Below are 12,918 nucleotides of genomic sequence, written 5' to 3' on the forward strand. Positions count from 1 at the left end.
ACCTTAACTGTAAAAGACAATCTCGAAAGATTGTTATTGTTTATTATCCCATATTGTCCAATGTTTGTAAGGGCCTTTTTAGCTAAACATAGGAATAGGTAGGTTCTATCTCAAATAACTTGCAAGTGAAAGTAACACTGTTGCTGAAAGTATGACTCTCGTCCTTCTGCTGAAAAAAGCACCTGCATGATTATCCTCATAGGTTCTCATAGACATGTAATCACTTGCTAGCATTTATAAAGGATACAATTTTCAACAGAGATCTCAATATTTTATTAGAGGCAGAGTATGAACATAAAGGGTTTTGCAACTGAAGGTATTGAGACATTCTCTGCTATTTCCAGAGCCATTTCTGTTCCAGAGCTACTCTTTCCTGTTCATTGTTTTTTTACCTTTTGGGCCAGATGTGCATGTGACAATATAAGTGTGATATGTCCTGGTGGTGGGCTCCAAGGTCTAGAACCAAAGAGAAAAAAAATTATTTTATTTTTTTTTAAGGTAATCTAAGGAAGGCAAGCTAAGGAAGACCAGACAAATGAACAAGGGAGACTAGGAGAAAATGTCAAGATGGTTGATATGAAGGATATCCCTGAATGGCTGATATTGGTCTGTGCAGGGGGGCATTTTTCCTTTGTGATCTTACTGCCTGCCCTGGTTTCAGCTGGGATAGAGTTAATACTGCTATACAATGTGAAGGCAGAGGAACAGGGAAAGCAGTCAAGGGAAAGGCTGTTAGACCCCACAGTTCCCCTGGGTTCTGTATTGACACCAGAGACATCCAGGGGTGACTGTGAGCCAGTTCCTTTTTAAAAGTCGGAAATGTCAATACTGTTAAGATAATGCCCCACAGTGATTTGGTTCCTGCTTGAAGAGCGAGAGAGCTGCACTCAGAATTTCCTCCTCTCCAGGCATTGCATTGACCCATGAAATCTGATTAGGAGGACTTACCTCCAGGTGGCCTTGATGGTAGAAACTGAATGTAGTTTCTGGTAGTACTCAAGACACTTGAAAGTCAAAAAAAATGGGAACATATGCCTTTCTGCCTATCTCGTAGTACTAAGCTAAGGAATACTAAACTAGGGATCTCAGAATTCATATTTAGAAGAATAAAGCATTTCTTTTCTGGACAGCTTGTTTTGCAGTGTATGCTGCTGTACAATTTAAAGAAAATATATGCTTATTTTTGCAATTTACTTCACCAAGTGCAAGCTTAGTCATGGTTACCAAGCTCTTCCTGAGTGAAGACCCAAAAGGAATTTGATATTCTGGATTTAGTAGGACTGGTTCCGTCCTGGCACGGGCAGTTGAGTACACCACTGGTATTAGTGGTGCTGCTCACACCCTCTTGGGGTTGAAGACAGGCCAACAAATGCATGAATATTACCGGGTAAGATCTCATTTTTTTTCAAGAGTACCTGAGGGTGTAGATAATTTGGAAAGAAGAGGAACAAAAGAATTAAAAGGGAGGTTATCAGTACAGAAAATTGAACCCCAGTCAGATTCAATCAACCAAGCAATAGGTTTCCTCACATCTTTTGATTTAGACTGGCTACCCCAATTACATGGGCCTCTTGAGGCTTCACCATTTAAATTAGTAGCTTATTCTAGCAGGTAACGCACACACAATGACCAAGGTTTTCAGAAGGGGAATTTGGTTTTGCAGTCCCATCACTCCGGAAAAGCTCTGTCTGGTTGGCTCAACAACTTTGACGGGTTCTTCACGTCTCTGATGGTAGAATGGCACAGTTGTATATGGTTGTGCGAGGCAGGAGCAATAGGAGATATTTGTTGGTAAGTGGATAATTGTTTGTATACTCTTTCACACAGGGAAAACATATGTTTCTGATCTCAGGGTATTATCTTGTATTTGTTCAGTGTCCCAACCTCTACGTTTTCCCCAGACTAATTTGTCTAAATATAACTATCACTGTAAAGACACTTACTTAGATGTTCCTAAGGGGTTTTGTAAGCTAGGTTAAGTTTCCTTAAATTGCAATACTAGATCAAGATGTTTGTTGTCATGCTTTATAACACCCACACACACACCTACACACACATATACATACATACATACACACATATATATGTGTGTTTGTGTATATATATATACATACATATATCTATCTATATACACACACCAACACACATTAGCTTTGCCCTATAGCCTTCTCTAGCAAAACCCATCATAGTTCACTACTTTAAGCTAGTGGGTAAGTATTATTCTTTTCCATAACATTGGGTTTCTTTCCTTTCACCACCTCAAATTGTACATATCTCCATCCATGGTAGGTATTCGTACAGAACAAATGATTTATCCGAATGCACATCACACATATGACTATATATATGAATTGATCCTTCATACATACACCTCAAAGAAAAATCTTGGTATTTATGTTTACACTCAGAATATTGAAATATACATTTTATTGTCTCAATATTCCCTTTTATCAGAGTCACTCTCCTCAAGAATAAAACATTTCACAGCAAAAACCTGCAGGCAGGGATTGACAAGCAGCAGCACCAAAGGGCTTTCCAGAGCCACCTCCTGTTACTACAAATCATTCATGGAATCAGAGGCTGACTGCTAGTGACACTTACCTTAGGTCTCCATTGTTATCCATTCTACTTGGTGTGCCCAGAAGTTCCAGGCTGAAGCTCAGGGAACATGTAACAGCTGAGGTTCTGGGTCAGGACCCAAACCTTCCCAGAGTCAGCAGATTTTGTATGTTATCTATCCTGATGACTCAGCTTGCTAGTTCCTTTGCGAAGGTATTTTACGCATGATACTGATGATACCTTGTTTGGGAGCTGCTGGACGAAAAAAAGAAAATAAGGAAAAGCTTGAAAAAGAGCAGCCTAATGAGAACTGTTCCTTTTGAACCTCACCTTCTGTTAAGTCTCCCACAGACAGTGCAGATACATTTCTGCACTAAGCACACAATACACTGCACTGTATTCAAAGCTGTTGCCAGGTTTCCTGTTTAAGTGTTTTAATCAAAGAACATTGAGCTGGCACTGGAATCAAAGAGATGAATGCTTTTTTATTTTTTTCATGTAAAAAGAGTACCTTTAACTGAGGAGAGAAGTTGCAGAATATGTGTGCATAGGTGTGTGTGTTTGTATATGTGTGTGTATGTGTGTGTGTAGGGGGTAGCAGAGGGTATGACATAGCATATGAAGTCAATAGTGTAGTTGTTATTATTTATACATGAGTAAAGATTACAAATGCAGGCAATAGCTCAGATCTCTCACCCCCTGGATCTGTGAAACCTGTCACTCAGTCTCCTGCGGTGTGTCTTCCTGTCTCCGAGCCATTGGACCACCTGCTGCCATGACTCTCATCTATTGCATCGCCCGAAGGCCTCGATGATAACAGCATTGATTCCAATGTACATCTAATTACTTCTCATAATCTATTCATTTCACAATAGTGTAGTGAAACATCTGTCACATCATAAACTCTTTAGTATCCTTATCAAACCACCAAAACATACTCTGCTGCCAATTGGCAGCTACCTTACTTTCTCCTCTTATTAATATGATGCAAACATATCTATGTTTTTTTGGTTGTTTTAGATGAATTTCCCTGATGACCACTGAAAAAGAATTGGGCAAATTGCAATAGTAACATCTACTCACAACTTAGTAAGGTACCATCATTGTTGTCATACAAATATAAGCAAAAATGGCTCTGTTTCTTCCAGAGATAAAGGCTCCAAATAGGATCTTTAACATTTATAACATGGTAATAGATGGCTCCCTTTCTTGGCTCAGTATGACTGATTCATTTAGTAAGATAAGCATCTCAGGGATTATTACATTTGAGCAGTATATTGCATAGAAAGGCCTTTTACCTTTATAGTTTTTACTTTACCTGTGGGTAAATAATGCCCACTCTTCGTCTTTCTTCATGTAAGAAATCAAGAGCAAGGAGACCCATTAGCACATATTTTTATTATCAAACTATGGAGAAGCTATCTGTCCCAGTAGGATCATGAATATACAGTTGCATCTAATAAAGAGGGTTGATTAGTTCACCGGAAGGAGCCTCTGATATTCAGGCAATATCACAGCAAATAAACTGAATAGTGAAGTGTTGGTTTACCACTACATACTGAATTATGATGAACAACAAATACCAGCTGAAAAGATCGATGTACTAGCTGCTTATTCCCTCTCATGGTCAATGTTAGCACAAATTGGTGTATGTTCTTGCTGTTTTAAATTTGCGATGGAAATTAAATTAGTTTTGATTTGATAGCTGTAGAAAGGAGAGTCTTTGTGCATCTGCAGAAGGGATACAGCACAAGAAGCCACTCTGGAATGTCCTCACATGTTTCAGACCAGCTTTTGAAGGAACTACTTTTCCATGGCCTCTCAGTAGCTGGTGAGGAGACTAATTTGGATTCTCTGACAAAGCTATAGTATGCTGCCAGTCACTAGTTACTTTTATTATCTGAACATCTGGCAGTAAGGAAATGGACTGCTATTGCCAATTCAGGCCACATTTTGTTAGTTCCTGACCTTGCTGGGAATCACAAGGGTGATCTAAAAATAAAGATATCTCATTAGGAACCCCCAGGACAGACAGGTCTCCTTTATCCATTTGTCAATATATAATGCAATCCCATATATAATGCAGCCTGAATATTTATTTGTCTCTGTTTTCATCATTTGTGCATTTTCTCATTTGAATAGAAACTTGTACACACTTATTTAAAGTCCATGTTTTTACATCCAAAGTCACTATTCTGGCACAATTGGAGGCATATAAAGATTTCAGTGTTCTTGATATAGCTTGCAACAGGCAAACATCCAATGCATAAATCACTTAAAAGTGAATGTTTGACCTATTCAGTCCTTGATGCTGTCTTATAGGGGGATTTTTGCATTAGTGATCATTCATCTTCATTAAGGGTAAAGAAAGAAGCATTTAAAGAAAAAATTTCAGATGAGCTCAGCACTCATAGAACAGGCCAGTGCGAGATCCAGACTGATCTCCTGATACTCTGTTCCAATTACCAAAACTACTTTTATGGCTATTGAAGAATTCAATTTGCAACCTCTTCTACGTTGCTCACATGGAGCTACAGTCCATAGTTCGCAGTGAAACGCAGAAGCCTTACAGGGCCAGAGGAGAGGGTGGTGTATTTACTCAGCAGTGCAGAATACAGCCCCTGAGACTAATGCCATCCTTGGATTAGGTTGCCCCGTGTGTCTCCTACATGGGTGACATTTGCTGTTCATGCTTCTCCTGTTGTGGTTTCACCATGGGCCAAACTTGCCGTATGGACTGAGCAGAGGACATGAGCCTGGCAAAAGAGTGTTGCCACTTTCTCAGTTATGCTTCATCTGAGTGAGGAAACTTCCTTGGCTTCTCTGGTACCTAGGCATGTATATGCTAAGTGGGCAATAAGACAATATAAAAGAAATCAATCTGAAAAGAAAAAAAAATACATACAATTTTACCATAAACTGAGAATATTCATAAACCCTTGGCAAGGTAATTCTTGTAAGACCAAGAGAATAAAAATTAAAAATAAAGTAAGACTGTAGTTTTGAGATTTAAAAGAATAATTTGCAGAAGGTAGAGTTAATTTGCTTTTAATTTTTGAGATTTTCTTCATAAGCTTTATAGCTAAGGCTGATGTTTTTTTCTTTTGAAATGTAAACAGAATTCTCATGCTGCCACATGAAGATAGGACATTATTAAGAGTTTCAGGAAAATAGCAGTCAAGTCATTCATAAAATATACAATATCAGGTTTATTGCAAATATTTTCCCACTACACCACCTAAATTAGGGATTGCAGTTACCAGTCAAAGACTAGTGGCAGAGTAGACATATGACCATTAACAGGAAGTGGAAATTTGAAGTGAGAAGTTTGAAAATAAGTAAGTTATTTCTCAAAAAAAAAAAAAAAAAAAAAAAAAAAAAAAAAAAAAAAAAAAAAAAAAAAAGTGTACAGGGAGCTAAAATTAACATCTATGAGAGTAGGGAAAGAATCTACAGCCAGTGCTACACTTGGGAACGGTTCCAAAACAAAGTGGATAGAAGATACTTTGGGTTGATACCCACATTGAAAGGGGAATTTAGGAAAAAAAACCCAAAGCAAAACAACAACCCCCCCATAACATGATACAAAGAATATTTAATTTCCCAGTTTTAGAGGAGAAAAATAAATTCAAAACTTAATCTAGATTCAATTTCAAAATTTTGTTCAGCATAAACAAACAGATCTTTTGTTTGTAAAACATGTGTTTTAAGATATATAATGGTATTGGAGAGGATATAAATATTTGCTTGTTTTTTTCTAAATCAAAGGTCGATTTTTAAGTAAAATGAAAAATTTCAAACCAAAAAGATCAAATATTTGTTTTCAAAGTATCAAAATAGGATTTTTAAACATTATCAAAAAGTAATCTTTATTTCTCCTCTGAAACCATAAACTTGACCTAGATTTTTTAATACTTCAAGTTCTTCCCAAAGGGAATTTTTCAACAAATTTACTGTCCATCAAAAGTAAGTAGATAAATAAATGAATAGAAATGGTTCAGTGTTATTTCAATGTAAAATTTTGAATTGGGGAGACTTAGAGACCACATAACAAAAAAAGCATGTTGTCAAATATGTCCTACAGCAGAATAGCACAGTGCATTAACCTTGGATAAGGCTCAAATTCCCACCCAGCTGCTCACTCACCTCTCCCAAACAGGGCAAAGGGAAGAAACAGAATGAAAAACCTTGTGGGTGGAGATAAATACAGGCAGAAAAGTTACCAATAACAATCATGGGCAAGACACATTTGATTTTGGGAAAATTAATTTCTAGACATTTAAAATACATCTGGGTAGTGAGGAACAAAGCCAAAAAATAATACACCACCTCTTTCTCCCTTTTTTCTCAAACTCGGTTTCACTGCCTTGTTCCCAGCTCCTGTACTCCCTTCCTGAAGGGGAGTGAGGGCTCAAATTGGTCCGTAACAGCTCCCCTCTGCTGCTCCTTTCTCCGTATACTTTTCCCCTGCTCTAGCATGGATCCTCTTTATGGGCTACATTCCTTCAAGGTCTGCTCCAGCATGGGCTCCACAGGGGCTGCATTCTTTCAGGATAAACTTGGTTCACCATGTGAGCTCTTCCACAGGTCCTAGTTCCTTGAAGAAATATTCACCTGCTCCAGTATGAGGTTCTCCACCGCTCTGGGAAGGAAGGAGCTGTTCTGGTGTTGTGTCTTACGCAATCTGCAGGGAAATATTTGCTGTGACACCTGGGGCACCTCATCCCCCATCTACTCCTCTGACAGAAAAAAACCCTCAAGTGTTCACACTGCTGTTTCTCACTTGTTTCTCTCTTTCTCTGTCCATGTGGCAATTTTTCCCCTTTTCAAAAATTCATTTTCTTTGATGTGTCCTCACTGTGGCTGAGGGGTTCAGCCGTGCCCTGTGGTGGGTTGCCCTTGCCACCTACACCCAATACAAATCCAATGCTGCTTCTGAGTGCCAAATATTTCGTATTTTAGGTTCTTTTAGCTGGGAGCTCCAATTTTTACATGGCTGCAGACTTAATACAACAAGGACACACACTACTACTAAAACCCCTAAAATTTCCCACAGGTTGCATCGTTTCTAAATCAGTAGCAATGGACAGAAAAAGAGATGACTTCTGTATTTGTTTCAAGTTTGTTTCAAATCTTTCCAGGAGAGACTAAGTGAATACAGACTTTATATACTGATATAAAGCAGAAGAGCTCTGTTGAAACCAGCTGAGCTATGCTGATCCACCACAGCCAAGGAGCTCAGGTACTCAGTGAACAAAAAATACCCGACTCTTCTTGGGCATCCTCATGGGTATGATACTATGACACCATCAACATTGCAGTTCATACATGTATACAGCTCTGGCAGCTACAGGAGCAGGAGGAAAGGAGGCAGGCAGCTAAAACAAGCATTTAATGGCTTTCTGTTGTTTTGGATGTAACTATTCAGAACCAACTCTAGAAAGCTGGTGTTGCTCATGTTCCTATGTCTCATTCTTCAGAGACTGCCACTTAGATCTCAGCATCTTCATAATGAGCAATCTGCATACCTCAGATGTAGAATTAATTTATGAACTATTGCAATAGTGGAACCAGTGTATAATATAAAACACTTTTTTGCTACTGCCAGGATGAGAGTGTGTAAGTTTTTTATGTGTAGATTGAGTTGCACTTCAAGGATCTACAAGTTGAAGGGGGACAGCTAAACAGCACTGGGTCCCTGTCACAAAGTTAAACTGGGATACTGAAAGTATTCATAGTATGGGAACACTGTCAGCTGGAGAAGGACCAGGAAAAAACAGAAGGTGCTAAGCTGGACTAATCAAAAGTCTATCTTTCCAGAGCCATCTTTATAAATAAAGTTTATCTTCAAAGACATGTTTAAAAAATTAAAAAATGTGTCTTTCTATCTATGTGTGAGGCAACCTGAGACTTGTGTTAAGATTATCTGTAACCTGAAAAAACTTGCAGCTAACTTCTAAACATTATAACTAACAATGCCATCCGGCAGGATAATTAATTGCTGTTCTATATTCCCCCTTTGCAAAAAACACAGTCAAACTTTATATTAAGTCCAGATAACTTTGTGTGCCCAGCTGGGTTGACCAGGCTACACAGAAAATCCATGAATAGTGACAAACATTCCCAGATATCAAATCAACTTATATCAAACCACCCTCTGAAGTGGAATGTGGATTTTCCACCTTTGCCACTTTTCTGACAGCTACACTGGGTGCCTAAGGCCACTTAGATCAAATGTATCAGTGAGGCTTATAAATTTACATTACAAGAATCTGTTCATGCGTGGATTTCACTCAAGTAGTCTGCTATGGTTCCTCATATTATCTTCTGGGATTTTTCGTTTGGGTGGTTGGTTGGTTGGTTTTTGTGTGTGTGTGTGTTTGTTTCCTTTTATTTGTCATGCTTTGGACCCAGTTCTCCTTTTAGTTGAAGTGGTTATTAGCCTGAATCACACAGACTAAAATGCAGTAACTTGGGACTAGATTGAAGTCTTGGTAGAACTTTAGTGTACATTTCCCTGGTCTTTAAGGCAATGGAATAAAAATGTGGAGAGTCACAGAAACATTGATATTGCTAAAGATTTTTATGCAGTTGAATGCAAGAAGGGAAGAATCAGTCATTTGTTGGCATAGCATAAAAAATATTGTCTATCCAGTTTATTTTAAAATGTTAGAAAAAAATTTTTTTTCAAAACTTGTAGTTTCCTCATCTTCTACAACGGGTAACAATGTATAAAATAGTCTAATTTCACTGACCACTGATGTAGTCATATGTTGCTTCCTAGACAAGTTTTTATAGTTCCACCTAAAACAGCAGATGGTATGTTAATGTTGCCTTTAGGTACTTGGTTTCAAGTGTGTTTGACTTATATAGTTATAATTATGTGTTCTGGAGCATCTCCTGGAAGAACCTGCTTTTTTTTATTACCCAAGCAGGAAACCTGGGTTGCTATCTTAGAACACTGAACAAGGTCTGATGTGATGTCTTAAGTCCTTTTCTTAACACTGCATAGATTCAATTTGTCTGGCAAAAGAAGTCTGTTTATACTTTTTGCAAATCTTTAGGTCTTTTCCAACCCATATAAATATGAAGAAATAACAGTCCTACATAAGCCTACCATGTTCCAGCCAACATTTACCCTCATTGGGTATTAGAGTTAATGGATTGTTAATAAAGTGCACATGCTGCATAGTATTGAAACAGTCTTAACATGACTCACTTACTCAACTTCAGTTGAAGACTACAATCTGAATGCCCAAGCATTTCTCATCTATGCACACAAGCAAATAATCTCCAAAATTCAGCTAAGGCTCCCCAATCAATAGTCCTCCTGAATATTCACCACTGCTCTCTCACAAGGGCCGATTCTAATCTCCTATGTTCGGTACATGTGTACAGGTTTTGCAATTGTGTTTGAACTCATACTGTCTATGTTTAGTCTTATACTCCAGACTCAAACTGTTGGAACCAGCAGTCACATTGCCACTTCAGCATATTTCTGTGATCAAGCTAATAGCACCAGTCCTTTAGAAAGTGGTAGGAGAGTTGCCTTATTGGGAACTAAGCTTTGAAGAAAATCTAAGACAAAATTAGTTTCATTCATCTCTTCCATTTTTATCTGCTTAGTTTCAATGGCAGCTGATATGCTAAAATTAGGTAATATTTTTCAAGGAAACACATTCAACACTTTGGCTTGTGCTGAAGTTTCATTTTACTAGATATTTTGGGAAACATGCACTGCAGTCAGATTTTCCCTGGGAATATGTTATTACACATGGTTTCCAATGCAAGTGTTAAACTGTAGTGGCAATGAAAAGAGAAATAAAACTTTCATAGTACAAAGTCACATAACATGATACCCCTAAACATCTCAGTTGGATGTTTCTGATAATCTTCTTTCTTTGCTCCACTTTGATAAATTACAAATCTCCTTGATAGTTCCTAATTTTTCTGCTGTGTGGGAATCTAGGGGAAGCAGTGCTGTGTGGGTTCAGGGATACAGTCCTCTCTGTTGCAGCTCAGTGCAGAAAAGATCACAGAACCACAAAACTACAGAATCCTTGAGGTTAGAAGGAATCTTTGGAGGCCATCTAGTCCAATTCACCCCTGCCCAAAGAAGGACAACAAGAGTAGGTTGCCCAGGAGCGCGTGTTTGTTTTTGTCATCTTGAAAAATGGTGCCTCCACAACCTCAGTGGGCAATCTGATATTGTCCCTTAAGGTTAAACGGAAATTCCTCTGTTTCGTTTTCAGCCATTGTATCTTGTCTTGTCATTAGGCATCACTGAAAAGAGTCTGGCTCCATCTTCCTCTCACCATCTTTCTTACAAGAGGATTTTGCTGGCTCATGGTCAACTTTGTGTCCACCAGAACATGAATCTTTGCAGTCTTTCTCTGAAAAGCTGCTTCCCAACTGACTGGTCCCCACACTACATTGTTGCATGGTCTTGCTATTCTTCCCATGAACAGGCAGTGTCCATTACCTGCTCACTCTCTGCTTGCTGAGATACACTTTTTCAATTGCCCTCTGGACTTTCAGACTTGTCTGTATTCATGGTCAACAAACGACAATGACTGGCAGGGTGTCCACGAGGAGATATTTCTGCAGTACATTAATTTAGCTGCAAAAGTTTCAGTGTTTTCTGTATACCTAAAACACTGAGTGTCACTTTATCCAGACAAAGTTCTTGTATTAGCGCACTCTTGAGAAACTATGACATCTTTGCACAGATTTTTAGACTGAAATGGTATGACCTGCTCATTTAAAAGGGGCTTTAGAGCTCTGAGTTAAACAAGAAAATATCCCATAGTGTTTGAAAGCATTTTTCTCCTTTTCTGCAATAGGCTGATTTCACTATGCAATGGAAACTAGACTTGCAAAGGGTTAAGCAGCTACACAGACAAACAAATCTATCAGAGTTGGGTTTTGTTCTCTGAAAGGTAACAAAGATATAAATTCAACATATGTGCATGTATGCATGGTTCTGACACAGCATTCATGTTGATAAGCGTGTTTGTATTAATTCAAGGTCATAAGTGTTTCACAGGGCTGGAAACACGTACAGCACTTTACAGGTTCCTCTCCCCCACACTCCCTTCCCTCTTTGTAATACACACACTTTGTAATACCACAGAGGGGAATTACTGGCTTGGTGCTAGCAATTCCTTTCAGAGAATTGCACTGTCTCGTGTGCCACAGTGGAAAATACATCAAGATAATTCCCTCATCACTGCCTACCCACCCACCCATTCCCTGTAGTCTGAGATGAACTGTCTAGCCACATATTCTAATGCTGCTTCTAGTAAAATGTTTGATTATTTTTTTTCTCTTCTCTCAGAGAAAAGATTTTCTGGAGCCTATATTTATTCCTTTTTTGGTTTTTTTTTTTTTTTTTTTTTTTTTTTTTTTTTTTTTTTTGGTACATGCATATCACCTGTGAGAGATTCTTGGTATAATGTCATTACTGATACCATCAGAAATTCCAGAAGCAAAAACTATTTAAGGTGGATTTGTGTATGAGGAATTTTATAGGGGTCTTTTTTTCAGAAGTTCCTTGCTACTTTCTACTTAGCTCAGCATCATAATGACTTAAGAGAAATATGCCTATGTATAGGGTGTGTTCTGTGGGATGGCAACTAAGAAAAAAAAATAACCAATGACTGAAAATCTTTTGTTCTTAATGACAGAATATAATGGAAACCTAATCTCCTACTGCACATTATCATCAGGCAAATTAGTTACACATATAATAAGGTTTTTCTGTATAAATTATAAATGAAATAAACAATTCTGTCACCATGGTGGGCAATGAATACACCACATGTTATATGTAAATATATTAGTCATTTGCCTTTTGTTTATGTGCCACAGGAATCCATTTCCTTCCTTGTGTAGTTCTCATTCCCTATGGGTTCTTACTAAAGTCATCACAACCCCTCCTGTACATACTTTTGAAAGCAGAATTAATTTTTTTTTTTTTTTCATTTTTCAGCCCAGTTTTAATAATGGCTGCTTTTGTGCCAGTTTCATTTAGTGCTTCAAACTGTAATTTTATCTGAGAGAGACGAAGAAATAATAAGAAAAGCAGAAAAGGTCTATATGATATATCAGTGCAATACCAAAAATATATTGAAACCATTTTTTTAATTTTATTTTTTCCTCAAAAAATTAAAATATATCCCATAAAGCAACTATGCATATTTTTTTCTCTTACGAAACCTTTTTTATTTATTTAATGAGATAATCTGTTTTTAAGGAATACATTGTTCAGTCTTTCTTTTCAAGGCGTGACATTTTTATTTTCCAGGCATTACACTATGTGCAAGAATAATGTAAATTTGTGCATTTTCACTGGGCATT

This window comes from Prinia subflava, chromosome 3 (assembly GCF_021018805.1).
Source record: "Prinia subflava isolate CZ2003 ecotype Zambia chromosome 3, Cam_Psub_1.2, whole genome shotgun sequence".
In the NCBI taxonomy this organism is placed as follows: domain Eukaryota; kingdom Metazoa; phylum Chordata; class Aves; order Passeriformes; family Cisticolidae; genus Prinia; species Prinia subflava.